The sequence below is a fragment of the Pseudorca crassidens genome, chromosome 9 (assembly GCF_039906515.1).
Source record: "Pseudorca crassidens isolate mPseCra1 chromosome 9, mPseCra1.hap1, whole genome shotgun sequence".
Classification (NCBI taxonomy): Eukaryota; Metazoa; Chordata; class Mammalia; order Artiodactyla; family Delphinidae; genus Pseudorca; species Pseudorca crassidens.
In genome coordinates, this window is record NC_090304.1 from 72497127 (window position 1) to 72524211 (window position 27085).

Consider the following 27085-nt stretch of genomic DNA (forward strand, 5'->3'; position numbering starts at 1 on the left):
AAATGATTAGAATGAGTTTGTGGTCACTGTAGAGTTCATCCTTCAGAGGTTACCTAATTTTCAAGTCACCAGGACACTGTGTCTATTCTTAGCCTCTGGGGTGGACACTTGTTATGGGTTGGCACAGAAGAACAGTTCCATGAGCGAGGAAGCAGCATTTAGGTGGGAGAGTGGCCAGGAACAAAACGTCAGTGGGTCAGGGTGGAGTGGGAAGACTTTGGTAACTTAGGGGAAGGAATGAGAAATTTCTCTTAAAAGAAAACTTTTCAACTTTAGAAGGGCTCTTTGTGGCAGACCTGAAATTTCTGCTCTGTAAGTTAGCTTTTTGCTTTCTGCCCCTAGAGCAGTGGTTTCAAACTTGTCGTTGGATAACAGTGCCTTTTGAGGATTTCACAAAGCTATGGATTCTGTCTCTTCTCCCCTCCCCTCAAGTACACATACAACTAACAATTTTGTTTACAATTTCAGGGAGCTTACAAATCTTCTAAACATGCATAGACCATCAACAGACCTCAGGTTGAGAACTCCACCTCCCATCATTCAAAGGTTAGTGTTTATGAAAGAAATGAGATGATTTTCTCCTTGAGTACATCCTCTACATTGCACATCCAGATTAAAACCATTCACGGCTCCTCATTGCCTTTGGAATCAAGTCCTAACTCCCAAAAATGGTATAGAAAAAAGTCCCTCTAGATCTGGCTTCTGCATCTTTCCTCCCATTTCACCTCTCAAAACGTCCTTTCTTCACTTTATACTATAGTGATACTAAAACACTCGCAATTCTCCAGTCTCACAGAGCTCTTTCTCCTCTCCACAGTTTTGATGCGTTCACATCCTCTCTGCCAGGAACACTCTTCCCCTGCCCCTCCCTGCCAAGTAAACACCCATTCATTCTGGGCTCAGCTCAGATGTCCTTTTTTCAGGGAGTCTTCTCTGACCTCCCAAGGCTGTTCAGTGTCCTCTTCTGTGCGTCCCTAAAAGCTGGTGCGGATCCATTAGGTAGCATTTGTCACTCTGTATCACAATGGCTTGTTTGCTTATATCTATCTCCCATTATAAATGCTTGGAGGGCTGGGATGTTCATCATGAAATTCACAGGGTACAGTGGACTCCCCATAAATGTTTTTTTTTTTTTTGTATAAATAAATACATGAATAAACGAAGCAGTGCAAACTAGAAAATGAGGACAGAACTTGCTATAAGGCACATGGGATGAAAATGCTAGCACTTCTCAAAGGCAACTGGAAAGCCAGTGCAGGACAGAAGGCAAAGGTTGAGCAAAGTTGTTAAATCCAGTGTTGCTTTAATGGGTGTGCCAGCTTAGAGGGGTCCAGGGCATAAAGGACGTGTTAGGAAGAAAAAGAGCTAGTGGTCAGTGATAATGGAGATCATGACGATGATGATAATGACAATGACTCCGTGCCTTTGTTGTAAGGACGGAGGAAGGCACACTGATGGAGTACAATTTCCTAACAGTTACCTTTTTTTTTTTTTTTTTTTTCGGTACGCGGGCCTCTCACTGCTGCAGCCTCTCCCGTTGCGGAGCACAGGCTCCGGACACGCAGGCCCAGCGGCCACGGCCCATGGGCCCAGCCGCTCCGCAGCATGCGGGATCCTCCCGGACCGGGGCACGAACCCGCGTCCCCCGCATCGGCAGGCGGACTCTCAACCACTGTGCCACCAGGGAAGCCCACAGTTACCATTTTTTAAAAGCTATGTGCCAGGCCCTGTGTTGAGGGCTTGACATTTATTACTTTAATCTTCACAATAATTCTAACTATGATTCCCACTTTAAAGATGAGGTTATAGGTTAAGAAATTTGGCTTTTTTTTTACACATATGCCTTTAAAATGCAAAATACTTTGAAGGCATAATAAAATAAGGTAAAAGTCAAATTATTTAAAAATATCTCTCTGTTCTATTATAAAAGCAATTTGAATGGATAGGCAGCAATAGCGAAAATAGTCATTCTGGGATCAGACAAAACTAGGTTCAAATCCCAGCTCCACTTTTTTCAGAGTTGTACGTGGTCATAATATTTACCTCAAAGGGTGGTAGTTAAGAACGAATGACATAGAGTAAGTGAAGTGCTTAGTGTATTAGTATCAGGTATGCAATAGATGTGAAAAATATTAATATTTCCTCTTAAGTCAGTTTTATATTTACTGAATGTAAATATAAACGTATACACACACACAAGGCATAGGGCTAAATAATATACAATTTCTGATTGTCAGATAGTGAGGAGAGTGTGGTGTTTGTAATAATACCAGCAATAAACCAACAAGCAATAATCATCCAAAGATGTGCTCAGTGCCTCAAACTTAGCAATAGCTAACTATTATCACCACTGCCTCCACCAACTAAAAGAAAATGAGGAACTTGTGTCTTAGCGTAATTTTATCCTTTGTTGAGTTTACTCTATATATTGTGTTGATATTAATCCCCTCTTCTTCTTTCTTTGGTATAATGTATAACTATATTAAGCTTATAACTCATCTTTACAAAAACATTTATTTCAAAGGGACATACATTAGGAACCAGTTTTATACCCTACACTTGTGCTAGTCCTCTAGAAATGTTTGGAAGGTACTTTGGTTTTGGATGGGGTAAGTTATCAGCATTTTCTATTCTCATTAAACATGAAGGCAATCCAGTAACAAGTAGTAATGAAGAATAAAGAAGGGATAAATGACACCACAGTTCAAAAGGAAGAAAATCCTTTATAAAGGGTTGGTTCTTAACTCAAAATGATGTTCAAATTATACATGAAACAAATCTGGAACTTTTAAGAATCGATTTCCAAAGATGGCTTCTAATACCTTGAAAAACTATAAGATTTTCCCTTTGGAAACAAAACAAAAGTCAATATGGAATTTTGACTCTGGAATTTCATGTTAATCAAAATTTTATAGACTACTTTTAGCTTTTTTCTCTTTAAGATGGAGAAGTGAGAAACCTAAGAAAATTCTCACATATCTCATGTGATATCTCATGACAAAATACTATAATGATGAAAAATGCTGCCTCTGTAGTTAAACTGCCTGGGTTTAAATATTTCCTCCATAACTTACTAATTGTTCTTGGGCAAGTTATAAAAGTCTCTATGTCTCAGCTTCTTAACTATTAAGGGGTAAATAACAATGCCTTCATCATACGATTGCTGTGTTGGCTTAAATAAGATCATGTAGGTAAAATATGTTGCACAGTTTCTGGCTCAGAGCAGGTGTACAAGAAAAGTTAGCACCTATATTACATTATTAGTTTCTTTTACAATTTTGACTTCTTATTGGGTGGGCCAAAAAGTGCCTTTGGTTTTTTGAGTAAAAATAAAAGACATGTTTTTCATTTTTACCAAGAACTTTATCAAACAATGTATTCACCCTTTTGTTCCCCTACCTTCTGCCATTTTTCAGGCAACTTCAAAATTCCATCTTCCAAAAACTTTTTATCTTTTGAGCAAAGAACTGTTCCAGGTGCCTTTTACAGTCTTCCAGAGAATTGAAATTTCTTCCATTACGAGAATTTTGTAAAGATCAAAATAAATGGAAATCTGAAGGTGCAGTGTCTGGTGAATACGGCAGATGAATCAGAACTTCCAAGCCAAGCTGTGACATTTTTTGCCTGGTCATCGAAGAAACATGCGGTCTTGTGTTATCCTGATGGAAGATGATGCGTTTTCTGTTGACTAATTCTGGATGCTTTTCGTTGAGTGCTGCTTTCAGTTGGTCTAATTGGGAGCAGTACTTGTTGGAATTAATGGTTTGGTTTTCCGGAAGGAGCTCACAATAGAGGACTCCCTTCCAATCCCACCATATACACAACATCACCTTCTTTGGATGAAGACCGGCCTTCGGTGTGGTTGGTGGTGGTTCCTTTCGCTTGCCCCACGATCTCTTCCATTCCACATTATTGTACAGTATCCACTTTTCATCACCCGTCACAATTTGTTTTAAAAACTTAATGCTTTCATTACATTTAAGTAGAGAATTGCATGTGGAAATAACGGTCAAGGTTTTCTCGCTTAACTTATGTGGAACCCAAACACCAAAGTGATGAACATAAGCAAGCTGGTGCAAATGATTTTCGATGCTTGATTTGGATATTTTGAGTATGTCGGCTATCTCCTGCGTGGTATAACGTTGATTGTCCTCAATTGTATTTCCATTTCATTGCTATCAACTTCAACTGGTCTACCCGACTGTGGAGCATCGTCCAGCGAGAAATCTCCAGCACAAAACTTTGCAAACCACTTTTGACACGTTCGATCAGTCACAGCACCTTCTCCATACACTGCACAAATCTTTTTGTGCATTACAGTTGCATTTTTTTTACCTTTCTTGAAATAATAAAGCATAATATGCCGAAAATGTTGCTTTTTTTCTTCCATCTTTAATATTAAAATGGCTACACAAAAAATTCACCAATTTTGATAAGTTTTTAAAAATGCACGCTGATATGGCAGCTGTCACATACAATCTAACAAAATTGTTTCGAATGAAGTTAAAGACAAAGTGCTACCAGAGCCATCTTACGGAAAAAAAACAAATGAACATTTTGGCCCACCCAATTCTTACACACTACGACATTCTTTCATTGAATCTGTTTCCTGTGACGCTTGTTAATTTTGTAGTCTTCTCTTCTAAGCTCTCTAGGCTTTACTTTCTCCAACTTTAAGATAAGGAAGTTAGGTTAAAATCTCTAAGTTTCATTCTAGTACTAGAATAGTTGAAATTTCATTTATATAGAATCAGGGTGACCATAGATATCACCATGATGAAATAATTTGATTTATTTTTTCCATTGAGTCTCAAATGCAACCTAACAATATGACATGCAGTGGTTTTGCATATAATGAACAAATAATAGATTGATCCAGGTGGGAGTGGGGAATCAAACTGGTCATCTTCTTCAGAACTGATTGAATCTAGCTTGTGGATGGAAATGTTGAAAAATGTATTAAACTGAATTCTGGACCTGTTCATATACTTCCATGTGGAAGGCACAATATAGAACTATATAGCTTTGCTAATAATACCTGTCTTAACTGAACTGATTCTGTAGAAGGGTCTGTATTTTTCCCTGATTCTGCAAAATATATCTACAAAATATTTTGCTAGAGGTAATTTTTGTGCTTTGAATATCCATTCTGCACTAAAATATACAAAATGTACTGACCTACACAGTAGCCTACAAATTCCAACGTTATCTCCTCTTATGAGAACAGAGATAATATTTTGGTTATTGCAGGTTATCTAACAGACGTAGAAATTTAAATCCACTAATACAGTATAGTGACTATGGTCAAGGTCCTCAAATGTGTCCATCTACTCTAATGTGACATGATAAGCTATTTTTGAATGTATTATTATAATGACCACAAAAGACGTTTAAAAAGGAGCCATCTGTTCTCTGTTAAATGTAGTCCTGAAGTCTCCCTTGGATTAGCAAAACAAGCCACTAAATACTTCAGTGGGACTTCAAAAAAGCTGAGTTCTCCCTAATAATCAGTATGGGATGAACTTCAAAAGATTAGAGGTTTCACTTGGATCAATTCCCAGAAAATCAGGTTATTTACCAAATCTTATTTATGCAAACTATACAAACACATTTTGATCTGCAGAGTACCAAAATAATGTTTTAGAAAAATGATAACCTTAAATGAAAAGTCTACTATGGAAGAATGAGGAAGGTCAACTTTCTTTGGTCTGATTATCTTGTCTGTCTACATTAGTCAAATCAGCTGTGCAACTATTACCAGATCTGTTGTTACTTAATGGCTATGAATCTAGAAAGATGTACCTAAAATTTCTATTAATTATCTTGAGTAACAACATAAGGGATGTCTAACACACATAAACAGTATTTTAGCTTCTCTGTTTCTGTTTGGAATTACAAGGCGGAGTAGAGAGTCTAAATTATTTTTAGATGTCAACCACTTTTTAGGACATTTTTTTCAACTACAAGGATTTCTAGTACAACTTTGGGTTCACAAGCTTACTCTTCATATTAATTCATTTGAATAGAGAAGTCAGAAGAAGGTAGGTACCTTTTTTGGTACCTGTTCAACATTGGTGACTGGTGTTGCTTAAGTCCCAAATATATTTTGTGTTTATTTTATAGAATATATAAATTATTTATTTACATGTATCTTTTCTCTTACTACACTATTATTACTTTAAGAAAATGGACTGTTTTATTCATCTGTGCATTCCCACCAGCACACATAAGCCTGACATAACAAAGATATATTTGTATATATATATTGTATATATTTGTTGTTAAATAAATAGTAAATAATTACTTGAAAATCAGATAAACTTAATTTATAAAATGATTTGCAATTATTTAGCTGTTATTAGAAAGTAACATGGATATCAAAAATTTCAGTGAAAGACAAATATCAGTATCAAATATCATATAAAATGCTTTGCCCAAGAATATTTGTTATTATTTGTCAATTCCAGATACTATAAAATCTTTTCATGATTAAAACCTTGAACTTAAATTTAGCACGTACAGAGTTATATGAACTTTTAACCTTTTTTTCTCAGCAATCTGGGTAGGTTGATTGTATTGGATTCTGTTGCTTGTAACTGGAAACAGATCCTTGATTTGAACATAACTGTCCAGTGATTTTTCAACTGGGTAAACATTTGTGGCTTATGTTCCTAACTGCTGATCAGAAGAGAATGCAGGAAGGGAGACTGATATATTGTACAGTTTCCAGTGTTTACATTGTTTTGCATTTTCCAGATCCATGTGGTACTTTTTAAAAGGACATACATCTGGGACTGCAACAGCTCTTCAGCTGCTGGCTGGATCCAAGTAACAGTTCATTTAATATATATCTGAGCATTTCTGAATATTTAAATCAAACTGTGACTAAATTTGAGCCAATTGGATTCTCTTTATAATTTGAAAATATTGTTATCTAGCCATCCACATAAGAAAAATAAACACAAAAATAATTTTAAAATTTTCTATCTTGTCCATAAACTTAACAGAACTTGGGCCAAGTATGTGAAATGCCAAGACATTGAATAATATGGAAACTTAAAATCAGTCAACTATTTTTTTTTGGACTATGTATTGCCAAACAATTGGCTTGCAAAAGTTATTTAACTAAACTAACTGATTCAACCAGTTGTTTTGGTATTAGTAGGACCCAGCTTAATTATCTTATCCAAGGACTTAATTTACCTGATAGATTTTTAGTTGAAGTTCATCATATTTATCTAGTCCTTGCCAGGTCTTGACTTTAGTTTTCTCCTTGTAGACACAGCTGTACTGACACCCTGAGATTCTAGCATCATTTTTAAAAGTTGCTTTTTTTAAGATATTAGGCAAGCATTAGTATTCCATTTTAGAAAGGTAGTTAAATTTATAGATATTTTGAGAGTTTATTAAGCTTAAAATATTTTGAGTTCTTTAGAAACAAAATAACACTGTTGTTATTATTATCATTATTATTTTGACCACACCACATGGCTTGTGGGATCTTAGTTCCCCGACCAGGGGTCAAACCTGGCCGCAACAATGAAAGCTACAGTCCTAATCACTGGACCAGGGAATTCCCCAAAATAACACTGTTAGATGTAACATTAATGTAGCTATCTAGATCATATGAAAGAAAGGAAAATTCAGTTCCTTTAAAATAAATACCTATCACTTAATGCTAAAGATGATCATTCTATTGTCCTTCTATACCCCAATGCTGCAACTTTTTCTTGGCCTTTCAAACATCTGAATATTTTTCTCATAAATTTTCTTTACCTTAATCATCTTTTTGGCAGCTGGGTTCGTGGATTTCTCCCAGGTAATGACATTCATTCATATACTCTGCTATAAGCTTCCATACCAAGAAGGTGCTAATCTTTGGATTTTACCTGGTCCTTGGTCATAAAAGAAAGTGGGATGGTCACTGTTTTTAGAGGAAAAGCAATAAATCTAGATAATAGTTTATTTTAGTAACTTAATTGTATTTATTATTTATAAGAGATTAAAGAGAGGCTATTGGTATGTGCTGAATAACTTTTAGTCAAATTTAACAACAGTGGAACTAACTTGTGTACTTAACTACTACACTGGTCTTCAGAGGGTAGAAGAAATAAACATGGGCATCGATATATGGTTCCTTCAGTTCCTAGGGAAGCCATGAAAAGTATGGTAATTTACCTGTAAGCATCTATTACAGTAAGGGAAGCCAGTAGTGCTTCTATTTAAATGCAAATAATAATTCACAATGTTGTATAGAGAGTAATTTATTTTGATATATATATTTTTTTTCCCCCAGGATTTTAGGCTAGCTACTAGATATATTGCCCAAGGACGTCTGTTCAAGGATCTACCTTACAAAATGGTCAAGTATTCCTTAACGTTTATATCTCTGGTCAAGGATGAAAAAACAATCAGACCTACCAAGATTTATAAAGCATGTCTTATTGAAAGATATTCCTCAGTGGGTTGCAGTTCCACCAACGGAGTCAGGAACAATTTGTAGCTTTGGGGATAATCCACTTACTGCAAATTGTAATATGTCTTAAATGACCAAACCAGCTATAATTATCATTATCATTGTAAACCTCCTGATTTCTGTCTCAATTTAGGATATTTCCCCACTGTAACATCAACACATAAATGCTGTGACCAGAGAAAATTTACATTCTATATCTTTAATTACATGTGGATACATATATAAACATAGAGGCCAGACTATGAAAATTGAAGTGTTTACAGATTATATATATTGTGACTATTTTGCCAAGCAAACTGGATTTCTATTTAGAGATTTAAATGAAAAACTAGTTTTCCTGTCTGGGAGGACTTAGAGCAAATCAGCAGGGAGATGCAGGAACTGATCAACTGGCCTTTCCTAGGTCCCTTCCTACCTTTATGTGCAGGGGACACTCTGGAAGAGCGAGGTCCCTGGTTTCTACAGGATAATTTCTGATGTCAATGGAACATTCATAGTTACCTGTAGGTAGGGGCATAGGATGCCAACAGAGGCCATATTTTAGATTGCTGGAGGTCCAAACAGTCCCTACTCAACTCCCCTGATTACACTGTGGATGAGTTAAAGGGAATAGAGAATAAAAAGGAGAGAGGAATAGGGACACATAATATTTTGAACTAAATAGTTACATATGATATAAACCAGAAGAAAAGTTGCTTCATGCAGACATCAAAAAACTATAGCAGGCTTTATTTGTCAGAGAGAAGTTGTTTTGGCTAGGGGGCAGTAGTCATAATCTGAGAATATCACCCACAGTGTTAGTTATTCTATATCTTTTAGTACTTTCACATAAGTATATATTTATAAAGTAACTTCATGGTAATGATGCAATGATGTTTTTTTATAGTTTTAGAGTCTTTTAAAGTCACATCAACTCAGAAGAATAATTTTTTACATTTAAAAATAGCATTTTTCCTCCTGTAAAATATTCCATTGATCTTTTATAGCAGTGAAATAAAGATTCAAAAATGGTTATGCAAAAGTCCATAAGCCAACTAGTCAATGACAGAATAAGTACAATTTTTTCCTTAGCCTTTAGGAAAATGCCAATACACACTTCAGCCTTTCACATGATTTGGTGGTTAAGCATTTGGTTTGCAAGACACAACTCAGTATTTTATTTACTGAAGGCAAGAGAAAGGGTAACACAACTTTAAATTTTAATTTCTGAATATCTGTGTCTGCCAAAAAGATGTGCATGTGTGTGGTTGGGGGAGAGTCTTTATATCATTACTTCCTTAAAATCTACTTCTATCTGCTTTTTTTATTATCAAAGTTCTCTGGTTTTGTTTTTTGTTTGCTAAAATCTCATATGCTATAATTCAGCTGAGACAAACTCCTGGATATCTGTCCTCTATTTTGGGGCTGGAGTAACATTTGGTAAACAGAATGTCCAGAGCCTCTTCTTAAAGCACCACTAGCAGGCACTGTTAGAGCGTTTTCATTCAAGTTTATTCTACTTGGGCAAAAAGGGAACAGTGGCTTATATCCACTGAGGATCAGTGAACACAATCTCATAGCAACAGACACCAAAACAGTCCCTCATTACAAGCCTTGTCCAACAATCAAGTCTTTAACGAGAACAAAGGTTGACAGTGATTAATCATTAAGCAGTTCCTTGTTCCTTGATGCACGTGTTCTCAGCAGCCTCCCGCAGAGGCAGTCTGGCATATTTCCTGTCTCTGTGCTCCACTGTGCCATGTCTGAAGGGACGCCCAGGCAGCCTTCTCACTATTTTAATTTCAAATGCTCCAAACATCTACAGAGTTTCCATGTGCACATGTCTTGACTTTTACTCTGAGCCTGGCAGACTCTGAATGGATATAGGGAGTGAGAACATAATAAGCCGTTAACTCCACATCTGCTTACTAGATTATGTTCAAAGATGGTATAAGAAATTGATTAAACACTGTTTTCTGGAATAAACCTTTGAAATCTGTTTGTTTCCTTAAGCAACATGATGGTAAGTTGATATAATTTAGTTTCGTAGTGAACACAAGATAACTTCACTACTGTTTCTACATAAAAATAGCTTCTGTGTTGACAAAGCACCATGCTTTGAAAAACAATAAAAATATTTTCAGAAATCCTCCTTCAAATAATTCTGTTTCACAAGGCAACAGAGTTGTAATGCTAACTAACATTGTTATCATTTTATTCAATGCTCTTCTTTGTTGTGTTTTTAAATTACTTGACTAGGTACTATTTATTGATCTTAGCTGGTCATGCAGTGGTATATGTATTCATCTTAATAGATTGACTTGGAGGTTCTATTTTTTTCTCTTTCAGCATTTAAATATCACTAATGATAACCACGCTACCTATGAACTAGGAGGTCGGGTGAAGAGGGAAGAGTAGCTATGATACAATTTCTAGGAGGGGAGGGACAAGGGTTAGTTAATGCAAATAACAACAACAAATTACCAAGAGAAGTCAGTTATAACTACAAATGTATTGTTTTTCCAATATCAAACATCACATCTAACAAAAATCAAAATGAAGTAACCCTGAGGATTCTTTGTACTTATTAACTCCTCTTTTCCAACAGGTCAGAATTAAGTAATAGCAGGACTCTAGTAGTTCAAGTAGAAGATTTTAACTAGTATATCTACCATATAAAAACTAAAGTATGAAATCCAATCACAAAATACACAATTCTCCTGGTGTACTCAGCATTTTAGCATACAGCCATAATTTCTTTAGGCTGAGGTATATTCACTACGGAAAGGAGAATGACAATGACATTCTACAAACAAAAAGACCACCTTATTATTGGTAATTAAGCTCTTCACCCAAATGTATGTGACAGGGATGACATAATGGTCGTTGACTCATGTTAAATCAATGCAGCCTGTTAGGAAACCCCATTCAGAAAATGAACATTTTTTAACTGGAGCCTCCTGGGATCAACATTTAAAACTAACAACAGTGAACTCTGAACTGTGAAGGAAAGCAATGATGAACTATAGAAGGAAAGTTTTCAGGGTTTGAGATGGTCTTAGACTATATTCTTACAAAAACCAACCAATCTGACTATTTCAACTCAGTTCAACTTGTGGTAATGTACTCTAACTAGTTCTATGTTTCTCTGTAGTTATGGTAAACTGACCTCACCACACACAAATTACTTTAAAAACACAATATTTGGCTTAACTGGCCTGCTTATCTTCAATCTTTTTCCAATTTGAAGCTAAGCTTGTAATATTTGGGGGCTTATGTCAGTCTTAGGGCAAAGACCTACATCAATTACAAGTTAAGGGACTCTCAAACTGTGTGTAGATGTCATGGAACTCTAGAGCAATTTATATATCATGGGTATGAAAATCTCAAAGAAATTCCAATACATGTTTATTTGAGTCATTAACCATAGATAACAATACAGCTTTCACGTATTGGGAACTAACTGTGGGTCAGTCACCATGCTGGCTGCTTTACGTACTATCATGTTTCATAACTGTAACAACCTTCTGTGATAGGTGCTATTAGTATCCCCATTTTACAGATGAGAAAACTGACATTTAGAGATGTTAAATAATTCATCTAGATAGTAAGTGATGGAGCCAAAGTTTTAACTCAGGCGGCCTGACTCCAGAGCCCTGCTATAATATCAGTATAAGAAATAATACAAATCTAACTCAGCCAGAGTCTTGTTATAAAGCAGTGGTAAGTATATATTATTGGTACATAATATGAAAATATAAGCCAATGTGGTCTAGTACAACAGGACCCAGGGTAGCATATGATATAATATATGTAAAAATCATTTTGTAAACACTACTCCAGTTGGCTAAAATAAAAGCATGAAGCTGCAGACCAGTTTTCCATTGAGCCAATCCAATCCAATAAATGCAGAAGAGCAAAGAGTAATAAAATGAAAGTGTTAAGAAGGCAAAAAAGGCAATTCATGGAGGTATATTAACTATGATTCATGTATGTCAAAATGTGTAAAAGATTCTTTATACCACAGGGAGGACATAAGCCAAAGTTAATTTTCTGCAGGCATTATGGCATAGTTTGTTAAGAATGTGGACTTTGCACTTAGACAGACCTGGGCTTAAATCCTGGGCAAGTTACTCACATCTTCTGACCTCTGTTTTTCTCATTAGTGAAATGGAGAACATGACTGCAGGGATTGCAGGAGATAATGCATAAAAAGTGTTTCATATCAATATAGCTCAGTTAATATTGGTGACTATTATAATTGTTATTTAACTTCTCGTGTCATTACAGTTTAAAAGAAAGAATATAATTTTAAGAGAGGTGTACATCAGAGACCATGTATTTGTGGCTTCCAGAGCCAAAACGAAGGAGGTTAAGTCCCTGGGAAACACACATAAAAATGGCATTTGGGGCTGCCTTTAAGTTCATCATCGGGCTGATTCTGAAGTCCTTTTGCTCAGAACTTAATCTTTACTCAAACTGGCCTCAGCGATCAGTCCTTATCAGTACTTTGGTTGGGTCTCTGTGCCTATGTAGATAGACTTAGATAGTTTCATGCAATGAAATGTTGTAGATCAACTTATTACCTGAGTCTGGAACTGCTCTCTGACTAGTCATGAGAACAGACACTGCCTACTTGTATCTGGTGGTGGTGGTGGGGTCGTTCATGTTGGGACGGAGCAGAGGGCAAGAAAGTGAAGGAGCGGGGAAGGACTAGAAGATGAAAACCAGGGCTTGAAGAGTCATTCTGACCCTCCTATTCCTCCCAGTGGCTGGAAGCTCGTGGTGATCAGTTTATCAGATTACCATCTGCACCAGAGTCAGGACCCTTAATAGACCTGGTACCCCTCCAACATGCCCTCTGACACCTTACTCCTCCTGATGTTTAGAATCTCCCCCTCCCCAAGTTTGAAGAGAGCGTGTTCCACCCCATCTGGCAGAGATATTCAGATTCTAGGAAGAACATTAATTGTGGGGATGTACTCTAACTGTGGTAATATCTTACAAAGGCTTTTGGAAGTAAATAGTGGGCTTCCTTTGTCCATTTAGATACAAAGACCCAGAGTGTCCTTCTAAGTTGCATTTGCATGGAATTATGGGCTTTAGGAACATAAAGAAAAGAGCTGATACACTACACACTGTCAGTATCCTGAAAAAGAAGAAAAAACTAAACTTCTGATTTAGAACGCTTTCAGATTAGGAAAGAGAACAGGAAGAACAGAATCAAAATTCTACAGAAACATTTTGTTTAAATAGTTAAAAAAAAGTTGGGGTGGGGAACCAGTCAAATGTTTCCAGTTGTCCCTTCTTGTGATACATGAGAATTATATTCAATTTATAATTTCTGAAAATAACATTAAGTTGTGGTCATTTAAAAAATAATTTATTAAGTTGAAAGACACAAAGAGTAACCGGTAATAATAATAACAGCCATCAACATGTATTGAGGGCCTGCTAACGAGGCATATTCCTAAACAATTTAAAGACATTACCCTTTCTAATCTTCATGACAGTCTTTGGAGGTATATTTTACTATTACCCCCATTTCATATGTTAGGAAAATGAGGCTTTTAGAGAAGTTAACTAAATTGTCCAATATCCCTCAGTTAGTAAAGGGTGAATTCAAATCCAGTTTGAATGGATAGGTGTATCTTGGCTTATGGAAGCCCTGATTTCCAAAAAGTTGCGTGTAAATGAAATCTTAAAAACTGACCCACACTTTAAGATTATGAGAATGTATTTCCCTTCCCTCCCTACTGTCTTCCTTCCATTCAAAAACCATAGCATTCCTACTATGCCATGTCCTGGGGTTGCAGCGGTACATGAAACAGAGTCGTGGCCCTCATGAAGCAGATATTTTAGTGTAGGAAGACAGATAATGAACATGTGATCATATAATATATCACATGATGATAAGTGCTATAAAGGAAGAGAAAGCGGGACTGGGGCATAGGGTGTGTTGGAGGTGTGGGCTGGAGGTGGTAGGGTGATCAGAGAAGACTTCAGAGTTAAGATGACATTTTACCTGAAGGAAGTGAAAGGATAGCTGGAGGAGTTCCTGAAATTCCTTAAGTCTTGAGGTGGGAGCATGTTTAGTGAGTCTGAAGTACGGCTAGTAGAAAAAGAGGGAAGAGGGTGGTAGTGGTGGAGGGGGCAGGGTAATACCGTAGGGCCTCGTATGCAATTGTTAGAATTTTAACTTTTACTTTGAGTGATATGGGAAGACATTAGGGGATTTTGAGTGGAGGAGTGCCAGGATCTGATTTATGTTTGAAAGATCACTCTGTCAGCTATGTGAATAGTTTGTATGGGAAAGGAAAACCTGTAAGGAAGGCTATAAGGAATAATTTAGGGGAGAAAGAATGGTTTGGGCCAGAGTGGCGCCAGTAGGAAGTGGCCAGATTCCAGAAAGACTCAGAGGCAGAGCCAATAAAGTTAACCTGTGGACTAGATGTGGAGTGAGAGAGAAAGGAAGGTGTCCAGGGCAACTAAAAGATTTTTGGCCTGAGTAATCATTTTCTAAGATGGGGAAGACTGTGAGATAAACAGTTTTGCTTTGTTTTTGGACTTGAGGGGAAGGAGGGGGGTGAATAAAGAATTTAACTTGGAATATGTCAAGGCTGAGATACCGAAGTGTAGGTAGGCAACTTGATATATGAGTCTGGTGTTCAGGAGAGAGATCCAGGCTGAAAGTATAAACTGGGGAGTTGTCAGCATAGAGAAGATATTTAAAGCCATGAATTTGGATGTTATCACCTAGGGAGTGGGTGCAGATGAAGAAAAGAAGAGGTCCAAAGACTAACCTCTGGGCACCCCATGCTTAGAAATCTGGTAGATGAAGAAGAAACCAGCAGAAGGGACTGAGAACCATGAAAGAGTGATGTCCTGAAAGCGAAGTGAAGAAAGTATGTCAAGGAGAAGAGAGTGATCAACGGATTCAATGTTACTGATAAATCATACAAGATGAGAGTTGAGAACTGACCATTGAAACGGACAACTGGATTTCACCGATGGCTTTGAAAAGAGCTATTTCATTGGAAATCTAGAGACAAGAACCTCACTAAAACGGGTTCAAGATAGAATGAGAAGAGACATGAGAGTCAGGGTTTTTGAAGAAATTTTTCGAGGAGTATTGATGAAAAGGGGAGGGGAGAAAAAAAGGTAGCAGAAAAGAATGTGGAGGGTTTTGTTTGTTTAGGTTTATATGTTTATGAAAATAATTTAAGTGGAAAATGCAAATGCCTTAGTAATGTAAACTCTTACCCTATTTCATCTGCTTCAAAATATATGCAGTTTTCTATACTGGTTTTGCTTATATAGCAAATAATACTATTAATAAGTATTACTAGTGAAGTTATAATAATGCCAAGGATAGTTTTGTTTTGTTTTGCGGTACGTGGGCCTCTCACTGCTGTGGCCTCTCCCGTTGCGGAGCACAGGCTCCGGACGCGCAAGCTCAGCGGCCATGGCTCACGGGCCCAGCCGCTCCGCGGCATGTGGGATCTTCCCAGACGGGGGCACGAACCCGTGTCCCCTGCATCGGCAGGCGGACTCTCAACCACTGCGCCACCAGGGAAGCCCCAAGGATAGTGTTTAGTTAACCTAATCATAGTAATCATTTTGAATATAATATCTATAGTCTCTAATACCTTTGTAACAGGAAGCTATTAACTTCAACTTGAGGTCTTCTGGGTGGAAATGCTTGCTGAATGTGCTCCAAAAATCACAGATACGTTTTTGAATAAAGTATACATTATGGGAAAATGTTATGGAAAGAATTAGCCATTCACTCAGTTCAGATGTAACTCCTGGCATATCAAATTTTATTTGGGCTAAGGTAACTCAACTTTCTGAGTCCTATAAAAATCCATTTACTTATTTATTTATTTTGGCCGTGCTGCATGGCTTGTGGGATCTTAGTTCCCTGACCAGGGATCGAACCCATGCCTCCTGCAGTGGAAGAGCAGAGTCCTAACCACTGGAATGCCAGGGAATTCCCTAAAAGTACATGTAAATTGCCCATTACAGCTACATCAGCAGTGAAAGGCTAATAACAACAGCAGCAACAACAACAGTAATAATAATGTAGATGTAGAACCAGACACCTGGCAGGGAACAGTGGATTGACAAGCACAGCTGGGGGAACAGGTCAGATTCAGAAGACCTTAATATTGGAAGGATCTGATTGTACATGGTAGTCCATTTTGGGTGAAACTTTTGTTCAAATAAAAAAATCCAGCTGCTAGTTTATAAATTTCCCACCATATTCATGACTTAAAAGTGCAGACTTTGGTTGTTCCTCTGAGTCTCCTAGTTCTGGAGTTTCTGCTATTCACTTGTTAAGTGCCATTTAATGAGGCTATGGAGAGCTTTCAATCAATGGATCCACACTCTACATGGCCAGTGTTGGAGGTACAAGTCAGCGAAGGGTAGTGCATGTAGATAGAACAGTTTTGCATGTGCAGATTTAGCAGGAGAAAAGGAAGAGCAACTGGGAAGGGGCCTCCTGAGTCCTTGCCTCACTCCTTCTATTTTTTCTTTTTTAATAAATTTATTTATTTATTTATTTATTTATTTATTTATTTATTTATTTATTTATTTATTTATGGCTGTGTTGGGTCTTTGTTGTTGCACGTGGGCTTTCTCTAGTTGCCGCGAGCGGAGGTTACTCTTCGTTGGGGTGCACGGGCTTCTCATTGCGTGGCTTCTCTTGTTGCGGAGCACAGCCTCCAGGTGCACGGGCTTCAGTAGTTGTGGCACGTGGGCTCAGTAGTTGTGGTGCACGGGCTTAGTTGCTCCGCAGCATGTGGGATCTTCCCAGACCAGGGCTCGAACCCGTGTCCCCTGCATTGGCAGGCGGATTCTTAACCACTGCGCCACCAGGGAAGCCCCACTTCAGACTTTAATGTGCCTATGAATCACTTTGGGACCTTGTGAAAATGCAAAGTCTTATTCAGTAGGTCTTGGCAGGCACTAGAGTACCGAGTTTCTGCATTTACAGCAAGCTCCCATGTAATTCTGATGGTGCTGGTTCACAGACCACACCTTGAGTGTGCCACCTGCCTAAAGCTACAGGGATGAACTACTGTGAACAGGCGTGGTGGGGTTTTATTGCATGCCCGCTTTCAGTTAATGTTTGGAGTTCCACAGGTTTATTCTAGGCATTAACCAGACAAGCAAATGAAATCGGAATTTTAGGACTCAGTGGCAGAGTTTAAGGGAGGAAATTTTTGTCAGAATGAGAGAGTGAATGGCTGTTACTCCTTTTCAAATTGAATTACCTTCAAGTCACCGGAATTCTAGAGCTAGACTTTCGTGGGAAAAACAGAAGCTCTCCTCTATGAAGTTTATTCTCCATAGGGTAGGAACAACCATGCCTCATGGACAGAGGGATACAGGGGATAGACTCTGGTGCTGGGGATTTTTGATTTACTCTCATTATCTCTTGTGGGGTGTGTGTGTGTGTGTGTGTGTGCGCGCGCGTGTGTGAATGAGCAGAGTTATATGTAAACGTGGAAGCCTGCTTTACACTCATCTCTCCACACACCGCCTAGATCAGTCACCTCTCCCATGGGCTTCCATAGAATCCTGGGTTTCTCCTTAGTGAAGCTCTTGTCTTACTATGTGGTTGTGTTCTCTTTCCCATTAGACTAGGAGCTCTTTGAGGGAAAAAATATATCTGGTCACCACTGTCTCTACCACCATCAACATGGCTTCACACATACCTGTTAAACGAATGGAAAAGTCCATGTTTTCGAGATTTCTGTAACTGATGCCTTATTTTCCCAACTAAGGTTGAAGATAATAATCCGTCAGGAGTCCAATACATCGAGGCCTCGCTGTAGGCTGCTTCCTGAATGTTTGCAGCTCTCTAACTACTGGGCCGGTGGCAGGATTGTACTTCCTGGTTTCCTTATGGGTGACTGGGGACATGTGCTTAGCTTTGGCCATGAGTCATGAGCTGAAGTGGTGTGTGTCACTCTCTGGATAAGAATTTATTTGCTAATGTGAGACCCTTAAAGACTCATTCTTTTCTCTCTGGTTCGGCAAATGGTTGTGCTTGAAGTGATGGCTGTTCCATCGTGCTCAGTCCCCAGATGGCCCTTGTCCCCATTGTGGACATACAGTGTAGGAAATAAAACTTATGTTTAAGCCAGTGAGATTTTGATATTATTTGCATCATAACCTGTCTATTCTGATTAATATAGGTTAGGAGGGTAATGTCCCAAATGGAGGGATGCTAGGTCCTGCCTGTTCCCAGGCCCAGCATCCTTCTTCCCTTTGAAGCTGGGTTTTAGGTGTGGTCCTGACCAAGTCTCTGGTTCTGAAAATAAGGCTTTGCCTTTGTTCCTGAGACCAAATTCACCTTGAAGCTGGTTCTGTTTGGAGGATTCCTGTCATGTGTCTGTAACTAAGTTCTGGTCTCTGTAGCCCAGACTCTCTCCCATGGTGAGAGGCGCTGTCTTGCTTTTGCCACCCTGGGCCTTACGACTGTGCTCCTTCCTAATCATAGGCTCCAGCTCACCCTTGTCTGTTTGCCTTGATTTCCACCACTCCTCCTGTTTCTTTATCCTTATGATCCATCCACGGGTCAGGGCACTCTGAAGACACTGTGTTGAATTTCATTTTGCTCTAATTCAAATAACTGTATTCCCACCAGTTATCTGTTGCTGTGTTCTGTCTGCCACAATGATCTCCATTGCTGGCCCCTGTCCTGAATCTGTCCCCAAATCCCAGTGCCTGCCCTGTTATAATCAGGGAATTCTGTCCCAGTTTCCTACCTTTCTCATTCTGCCCTGAATCACTGCAGTTAAATGGGCCATGTGTATTTGTGTCCAGAGACATAACAGATGGGGTCCTGGGGATTAAGGTGGCAAACAGAGAGCAGAGGGCTTTTAGAAGGATTAGTCTTTCGCCGGGTAGGGAGGGTAGAGAAGGATGCTGGGGAGCTGATTTGAAAAGGGTCACTTGGCCCCATGAGCATATGTGACAGTCGTTGGATTTAGTCCACTCTCACTGTCCCTGTCTGTAAAAGAAAGGACACTAGACTTAAAGTAGAAAACATAGGTTTGAGTGCCAGCTGTGCCATTTACTGGCTCTGTGACCTCACACAGATGAATTAACCTCTCTGAGCCTATTTACTCAGGTGTAAAATGAAGCTAATAACACATCCCTAATGCAGCCCATAGTGAGGCTGACAGGGTCTTGTAAGGATCACGTCACTCAGCCTGCTATAAAGAAGTTTATTAATGTTAGGTGGTATTACGGCAGTGAGGATGGAACAGACAGGCAGATGGTCTAGTCCAGGAGGCATCAGGCTGAACCTTAAAAATAAGTGATGGTGGCATCTTTATATTTGAATAGAACCAGGCTATTGTCACATCGTAGGAGAGGGATACTAAAGGTACTAGGTCCAAAGAAGGCAAGGAATGCAGGGACTCCCTGGGGGTGGGGGTGTGTAGAGCTGAAACAAGATTCAGTGAGGAAGAGTTTAGGACCATGAAGTCCTAGAGAACCGGGTAGAATAAGATGAAGCACCTCTGCAGAGGGTAGACCAGAGTAAATTTTCCCGGGCAGGACATTGAGCTATTTATGCTACTGATTGAAAGCCCTGACCCTCATCTACCTGGGAAGTTCAACCACATAGCTTCTCCTGATCTGCAGTTGACCTGGACAGATGTACAAGCTACAGATGGCACTGTTGTCATAGGATGGAGTCACTGTTTTCATGTTTTGTTGCTGGGTAGCTTTGAGTCCTCTGGCGTACCTCCTTTCTCTTATATGAATTCCCAATGCACCCACTTGCTGAGCCCAGTCTTGTCTCCTCACCTTTCCGGCGCAGTTCCCGCACATGTGGAAGCTTTGCTGGCTGCCTGGTAGTTGGCAAGGCTCCCCAGAACGTTGCCTGGACCACCCAGCTAGTTAGAGGACTGTTGTGGAATGTGGGATCATGTTCTAGAGTGAAGCAGAACCACACTGCTACATGGGGTGTCCCATCTGTGGGAGGGGGATCTTCGGGGCCAGCAGGGAAATGCAGACAGATTTCCTGAGTTCTTACGCGAGGCCCTGGAAACATAAGGGGTGGCCATACACTGCCAGATTTCCACCTGGTCGGTTTTTGCTTACAAGCTGTTCACAGCACAAACATTTTCAGGCTTTGAGCAAACGGAATATGCCAGGCAGAGGGTAGGGAAGCACAGAGAGAAAGCAGGGAAGAGGTGGAAAGAGTCAAGTTATTAAGATGAGACGCTTTCAACAAGAGGTAGTGAACAAGAGGCGGTTTTGCTGAGTAAGGCTGGAATCACCTTTAAAATGGGTAAGTCTCCTGCAGGAAAGTGACAGATTTTGAAAGATTAATTAAACTGCAAACACTCTTGGTTGTCTAGGGTTGGAGAAAATGAAGATACAGGATGATCATAAAAATGGAAAATCCAGATATCAAAGCCACAAAATAGCTGAAGCAAAGCCTAGGGATAAGCTGGCTAAGGGATATTTCAGCAGTATTTTAGAGGACCAAAACAGTGATTGGAAGATGTATTTTTTAATAGACAAGAGTTCTTATTCAGGAAAAAAATGTTAGATTGACAATGAAAGAGTTACGATAGTAGAGGAGGTCATTTCTTCTTTTTAGTGATTTTTAAAAAATTGAAGTATAGTTGATTTAAAATATCATGTTAGTTTCAGGTGTACAGACAGTGATTCAGATTTTATATATATATATATATATATAAAATATATATATATATAATATATATATATATACTGTATATTCTTTTTCAGATTCTTTTCCCTTATAGGTTATTATAAAATAATATGGTTCCCTGTGCTATACAGTAGGTCCTTGCTACTAGTGTAATGTACATGTTAATCCCAACCTCTTAATTTATCCCTTCGTTTCCCCTTTGGTAACCATAAGTTTGTTGAGAGGGTCATTTCTGCAAAGTGCCAAGGCCTTGAAGTTAGATGGGTTTACAGCCTCAACTCCACTACTTCCTAATTGTGTGATTTTGTACAAGTTGCTGAGCCTGGGTTTTCCTCTATACGAGCTGGAAATCTCAGTAATGCCAAATCACAGGGATATCATAAGGCTTAAAACAGATCGTATATATGAAAATTCTCACTAGTCCATAAAGTTCAAACAAATGTTAGCTCTTATTATTGCAGAATTTCTCTAGTTTCTTACACTGTACCTTTTACATCTTCTAGGTGTGCAGATACATGTCCACCTTGTGAAAAGCCATCTGCTTGTTGAATAGTTTGGATGTAGGAAGAGACAAAAGGAATAATTAGAAGACCACCTTTGGCTTCCTACTGACTATAAATTTCCAACCATTTTCTATGGTAGCGATATTATCTCCCCAGCCTGTGTCTAAGGATAATGTTTGGCCACTCTTTTTTTGTTTTTGTTTTTTTTTGGCAGTACGCGGGCCTCTCACTGTTGTGGCCTCTCCCGTTGCGGAGCACAGGCTCCGGACGCGCAGGCTCAGCGGCCATGGCTCACAGGCCCAGCCGCTCCGCGGCATGTGGGATCTTCCCGGACCGGGGCACGAACACCTGTCCCCTGCATCGGCAGGCGGACTCTCAACCACTGCGCCACCAGGGAAGCCCAATTTTTGGCCACTCTTACCCGGTCACTTTATAGAATGTCTTTGAATTGTTCTCTGAATTGTTTCAGTATCTTCATGACTCTGTGACTCTGAGTCTGGAGGCCCTAGAATGCCCTTCCTCTGCTTCTCGCTCTGCTTGCCCTCAATACCCAGCTCTGATGTCACCTTGGGAAACCTATGCCTAAGTCAGATGGGTCACATTCTCTCAATGTTCCCATAGCACTCTGTTCAAGACTCTGTTATAGCCTCTGATAACAACCACCATAAAAATAAAGAACAAAACAAACCCCAGCTAACATTTACTGGGGGCTTACAATGTTCCAGACACCATGAGAAGCACTGTACATAGAAAATCTTATTGACTCTTCAACACATTTTTCCTGAGGTAATGCTATTGTTATCCTCATTTTATAGACAAGAAAACTGAGGCTCAGAAAGGTTGAGTAAGTATCCCCAGTTAGACTGTAAGCAAGTAATTGACTTGCTTCAAATTTCAAATGCAGTGTTCAATTCTAGACTCATGCTCTTAACCCCCATCTGGTGCTGTAATGTTACGATTTGTTCATTTATTAGTCTTCTCATCTCCCATTAGGCCAAGCGTATTTAAAGAAGAGGACTTATACTTTAGCCAGCAGTGTACATTCAGGCCCTCAATAAATGTTTGCCGAAAACAGAAACAGACTCACAGATATAGAAAACAAACTTGTGGGTACCAAAGGGGAGAGGGAAAGGGAGGGACAAATTAGGGCTATGGAATTAACAGATACAAATTTCTATATATAGAATAGATAAGCAACAAGGATACTGTATACCACAGAGAATTATACCTGTTATCTTGTAATAACCTATAATGGAGTATAATCTGCTAAAATACTGATTCACTATACTGTATACCTGAAACTAACACAATATCGTAAATCAACTATACTTCAATTTAAAAAAATGTTTGCTGAATGAAAAGATAAGTGGGTTCTCATCTTGAGTAAAAGCATAAGGTGGGCTCGTAAAACAACCCTAAAATGTCAATATTCTCTATAAATTGAAGTCATATGTACCACCCAAGAGAGACAATAGTTACATTTGACTTGGCTCCTTGGACATCATTTTATCTGTCTCTCATCCTTTTGGCAACACCACTAAAAGCATCATCTTCTCATGAGGTGAGAGGGTCCCAATGCTCCCTTTGTTGTGGAATGATTCATACGGTTAGAAGCATGCTAGCAAGGCAAGAGGCTGTACGTCTTCCTTCGTTCTTTATGTAATCTTATTTATGAAGGTTCAGTTTAATAGTAATCAAAAGTACTCCTTTTGGCACCAGTGTGCTCAGCACATATAGCTACAACGGAACCGGATATATAGCTCTACTAGATAGGGAGCGGGAGAGAAGGAATGGTGTTGGGAGCACAATAGGTGCAGCACGAGGTAGGGCTGAGATGGCCTCTGGGTGGCCATGGGGGAAAAAGGTATCATACAATGCATTTGTTTAGCATCCTGGCTAATAAATAAATAAGGAAGGAAAACATCTCATCAGATCTCCATTACATCACTAACTTCTCTCCCAGTCCCTGGCACAGTGTAGGTACTTAATAATGTTTCATGAATGAATGAAGAAAGGAACAGACAGCAATGTGAGACGTTTTCTCTTCTACCTGTAGGAAGTATGGTAGTACTGGGAGTCTGGATTCAGAACTCATGTAGCATAAAATGAGAAGCCGGACTCTTTAGGCAGCAGCTGAAGCTGTGGCAATCAGTACCTGTTTAATGGATACCTGTGCCTCTGGAGTTTCTGGCTAAGGCAACAATGTCCAGGACTGAGCTCATGGGACCTGGATCACTGAATTGGCTACAGCCTAAAAAGCACTGTCTTGTAAATCAACTATACTTTAATAATAAGGAAGGAAGGAAGGGAAGGAGGGAGGGAGGGAGGGAAGGAAGGAGGGAAGGAAGGAAGGAAGGAGGGAAGGAAGGAAGGAAGGAAGGAAATGAGCTCTGAACAATCAATCCTGTGAACAAACCTCACATTTTCTCATTCATTCATTCACTCATTCAGCAAATTTTTAAAAATATTTATTTATTTAGCTGCTCCAGGTTTTAGTTGTGGCATGTGAGATGTTTAGTTGCGGCATGCGGCATGCAGGATCTTTAGTTGTGGCATGTGGGATCTAGTTCCCTGAGCAGAGATTGAACCTGGGCCCCCTGCACTGGGAGCGTGGAGTCTTAGTCACCAGACCACCAGGGAAGTCCCAGCAAATTTTTATAGAGTGTTATTACAGCTAGGCACTGTGCCAAGCACTTCACGTACATTATTCTCTAATACTCAAAACAGCTTTAAGAGATATACACCATTATTATACTGATTCTACAGATGAGGCAGCTGAGTCTCAGAAGTAAGTTCTCAAGGATACACAGCACGTGGTTGAGCTATGGTTTAACTTAAGACTCTGACTTCAAAGCCCCCACTTACTCTCTCCCTTACATTTGTCTCTTAGGAGCTCGAAACTGAGCAGGGAGATAAGCTGGAAAACAAACTGAAGAGTGTTCTGACGGGAGAACACGGTGTGCCCACAGAGGAGGGGCACCTACCTCAGACTGAAGGAGGAAGGACCCAAGAAGGAATCCTTCTCGAGGAGATGATATACCAGGTCTTGCAGAAGGGTTCGGAGTTCATCACGTGAAAAAGGCAGAGATACAAAGGTAAGGGGAGCATAGTACATTCGGATTCATTCGTTGCCATTCTGTATGAACGGACTCATTATAAACAAGGTGCCAGTAATGTGTAGCTGGCTGCATCTCTATATATTATTTGACCAAATGTAGGGGTAACATCCACAGACTGAGTACACAAGTTGAGATAGTAGTAGATACTTTTCTCTGGATCTGGAAAGTTTGGCAATAGATAATTTTTCTCCTAATTTGCTCCCTCAAGATATTTATGCTCCACCTGCCCCAGCACCTCTGCACACGCTATTCTCTCTGCCTGAAAGGCTCTTCTTTTCTCTCTTATAAACATCCAATTTACCCTTCAAGGGTCAGTTTAAACACCACTTCCTCTGGGAGGCCTTCCCAACCCCAGGGTTAGGTCAGGTCCCCTGACAGTGTCCCCTAAATCTCTCCCATCATGACACTCATCATGCTTTTTTCCCATTGACTTACTTGTCTATCATCTCCTATAAGCTTTAAACTCCATGAGAGCCTGAGACTGTCCTGTTTACTCCTGTATTCTCAGTGGTCAACAAAGTGGTACACGATAGGCACTCAATAAATATTTGTAGAAGTAATAAATGAATGAGCATGTATTTGATAAGTTTTTTCCTTATAGAAAAGAAAATTAAAAATCAGCAAAGTCTGATATCTAGGAAATAGAGTCAGAAGGCAGAGTAATAAAAAAGAATGAAAGGGCTTCCCTGGTGGCGCAGTGGTTAAGAATCCACCTGCCAATGTAGGGGACACAGGTTTGAGCCCTGGTCCGGGAAGATCCCACATGCCGCGGAGCAACTAAGCCCGTGTGCCACAACTACTGAGGCTGAGCTCTAGAGCCCATGAGCCACAACTACTGAAGCCCATGCGCCTAGAGCCCGTGCTCCATAACAGGAGAAGCCACCGCAGTGAGAGGCCCTCGCACCGCAATAAAGAGTAGCCCCCGCTCGCCGCAACTAGAGAGAGCTGGCATGCAGCAACGAAGACCCGACGCAGCCAAAAATAAATAAATAAAATAAATAAATTTATATATATAAAAAAGAATGAAATAATGCCATTTGCAGCAGCATGGATGGACCTAGAGATTATCATACTAAGTAAGTCATACAGAGAAAGACAAATATTATATGATGTCATTTATCTGTGGAATCTAAAAAAAATGATACAAACTAACTCATTTACAAAACAGAAACAGACTCACAGACATAGAAAACAAACTTATGGTTACCAAAAGGGAAAGGTGGGGGAGGGATAAATTAGGAATTTGGGATTAACATATACACACTACTATATATAAAATAGATAAACAACAAGGACCTACTGTATAGCACAGGGAGCTATACTCAATATTTTGTAATAACCTATAAGGGAAAAGAATCTGAAAAAGATTCTCTCCCTCTCTCTCTCTCTCCATATATATATATATATATATATATAACTGAATCACATAGCTGTACACCTGAAACTAACACAACATTGTAAACCAACTATACTTCAATTAAAAAAAGAAAAGAATGTGAGTGATGACAACTTAAATGTCCTGAAGGGACTGATAACATACATTATTATGTAAATACACACAATGGATTTCTTTTTCTTCTGTTTTTCACATTTTATTGTACTTACATTTAAATTACCATTAAATACTAAGCATAAAAAAATGGCAGAGTGAAATGTGACATATGTATAGAATTTGTAGAATTGCATCCTTTATTGTACCCCCCACCAGTACTTCCTTAAACACAAAATAATTTGCCAGATCTTATCAATAGTAGCATCCAATTTTCATATATTCCCCACACATGAGCCATTTTGTTAAAAAAAAAAGGTTATAAAAATGTTATTCATCACATTCAGGGCAGTGCTGCTCTTTGCCAGATTTATGGCATCTGAATAACATAGAAAGGAAATCCTCCAAGGCAGAGGTATACTCTTTCCAGGCCCCACTTACTGTATTCTAAACATTTTGAACTGAATTTTACATTTTTAAGTGGATCAATTTTTCATTTCAATCCAAAAGTCCCTGCTTGTTTCTGAAATTTGCAACATCTGCTAGGGAAGTGAAGAGTGAAACCATTTTTTAAAGATCAAGTAATGAAAAAAAATCTTTCTTGAAGGATTGTGGATTTTCAGTTTGTTCCACATGAGACTATTTCAGGAAATTATCTTTTAACGGATGCTCATCTTGTTTGTGCAGTAATATTCCCTGATAGGGATGGACTGTAATCTGAGAGATTTTCACAATGTTAAAATTCTACTCGTCTGTCTTCCAAGGACAATATCCAGGTTTCTAGTTGTTTGCCATCTCAGAGGGATTCTTTGCCGA

The 27085-nt window shown here is 39.1% G+C and overlaps 1 protein-coding gene and 1 long non-coding RNA gene across 3 annotated transcripts in view; one reads left to right on the forward strand and one right to left on the reverse strand.

Annotated features, from left to right (window-relative positions):
- MAML2 (mastermind like transcriptional coactivator 2) overlaps positions 1 to 27085 on the reverse strand; it is a 361646-nt gene that overhangs the window by 23282 nt on the left and 311279 nt on the right. The gene's annotated exons all lie outside the window — the stretch shown is intronic.
- Positions 147 to 4348, forward strand: LOC137229683 (uncharacterized). The gene is made up of 3 exons (XR_010945799.1): positions 147 to 312; positions 469 to 546; positions 3417 to 4348. It is a non-coding gene; the product is annotated as an uncharacterized lncRNA (long non-coding RNA).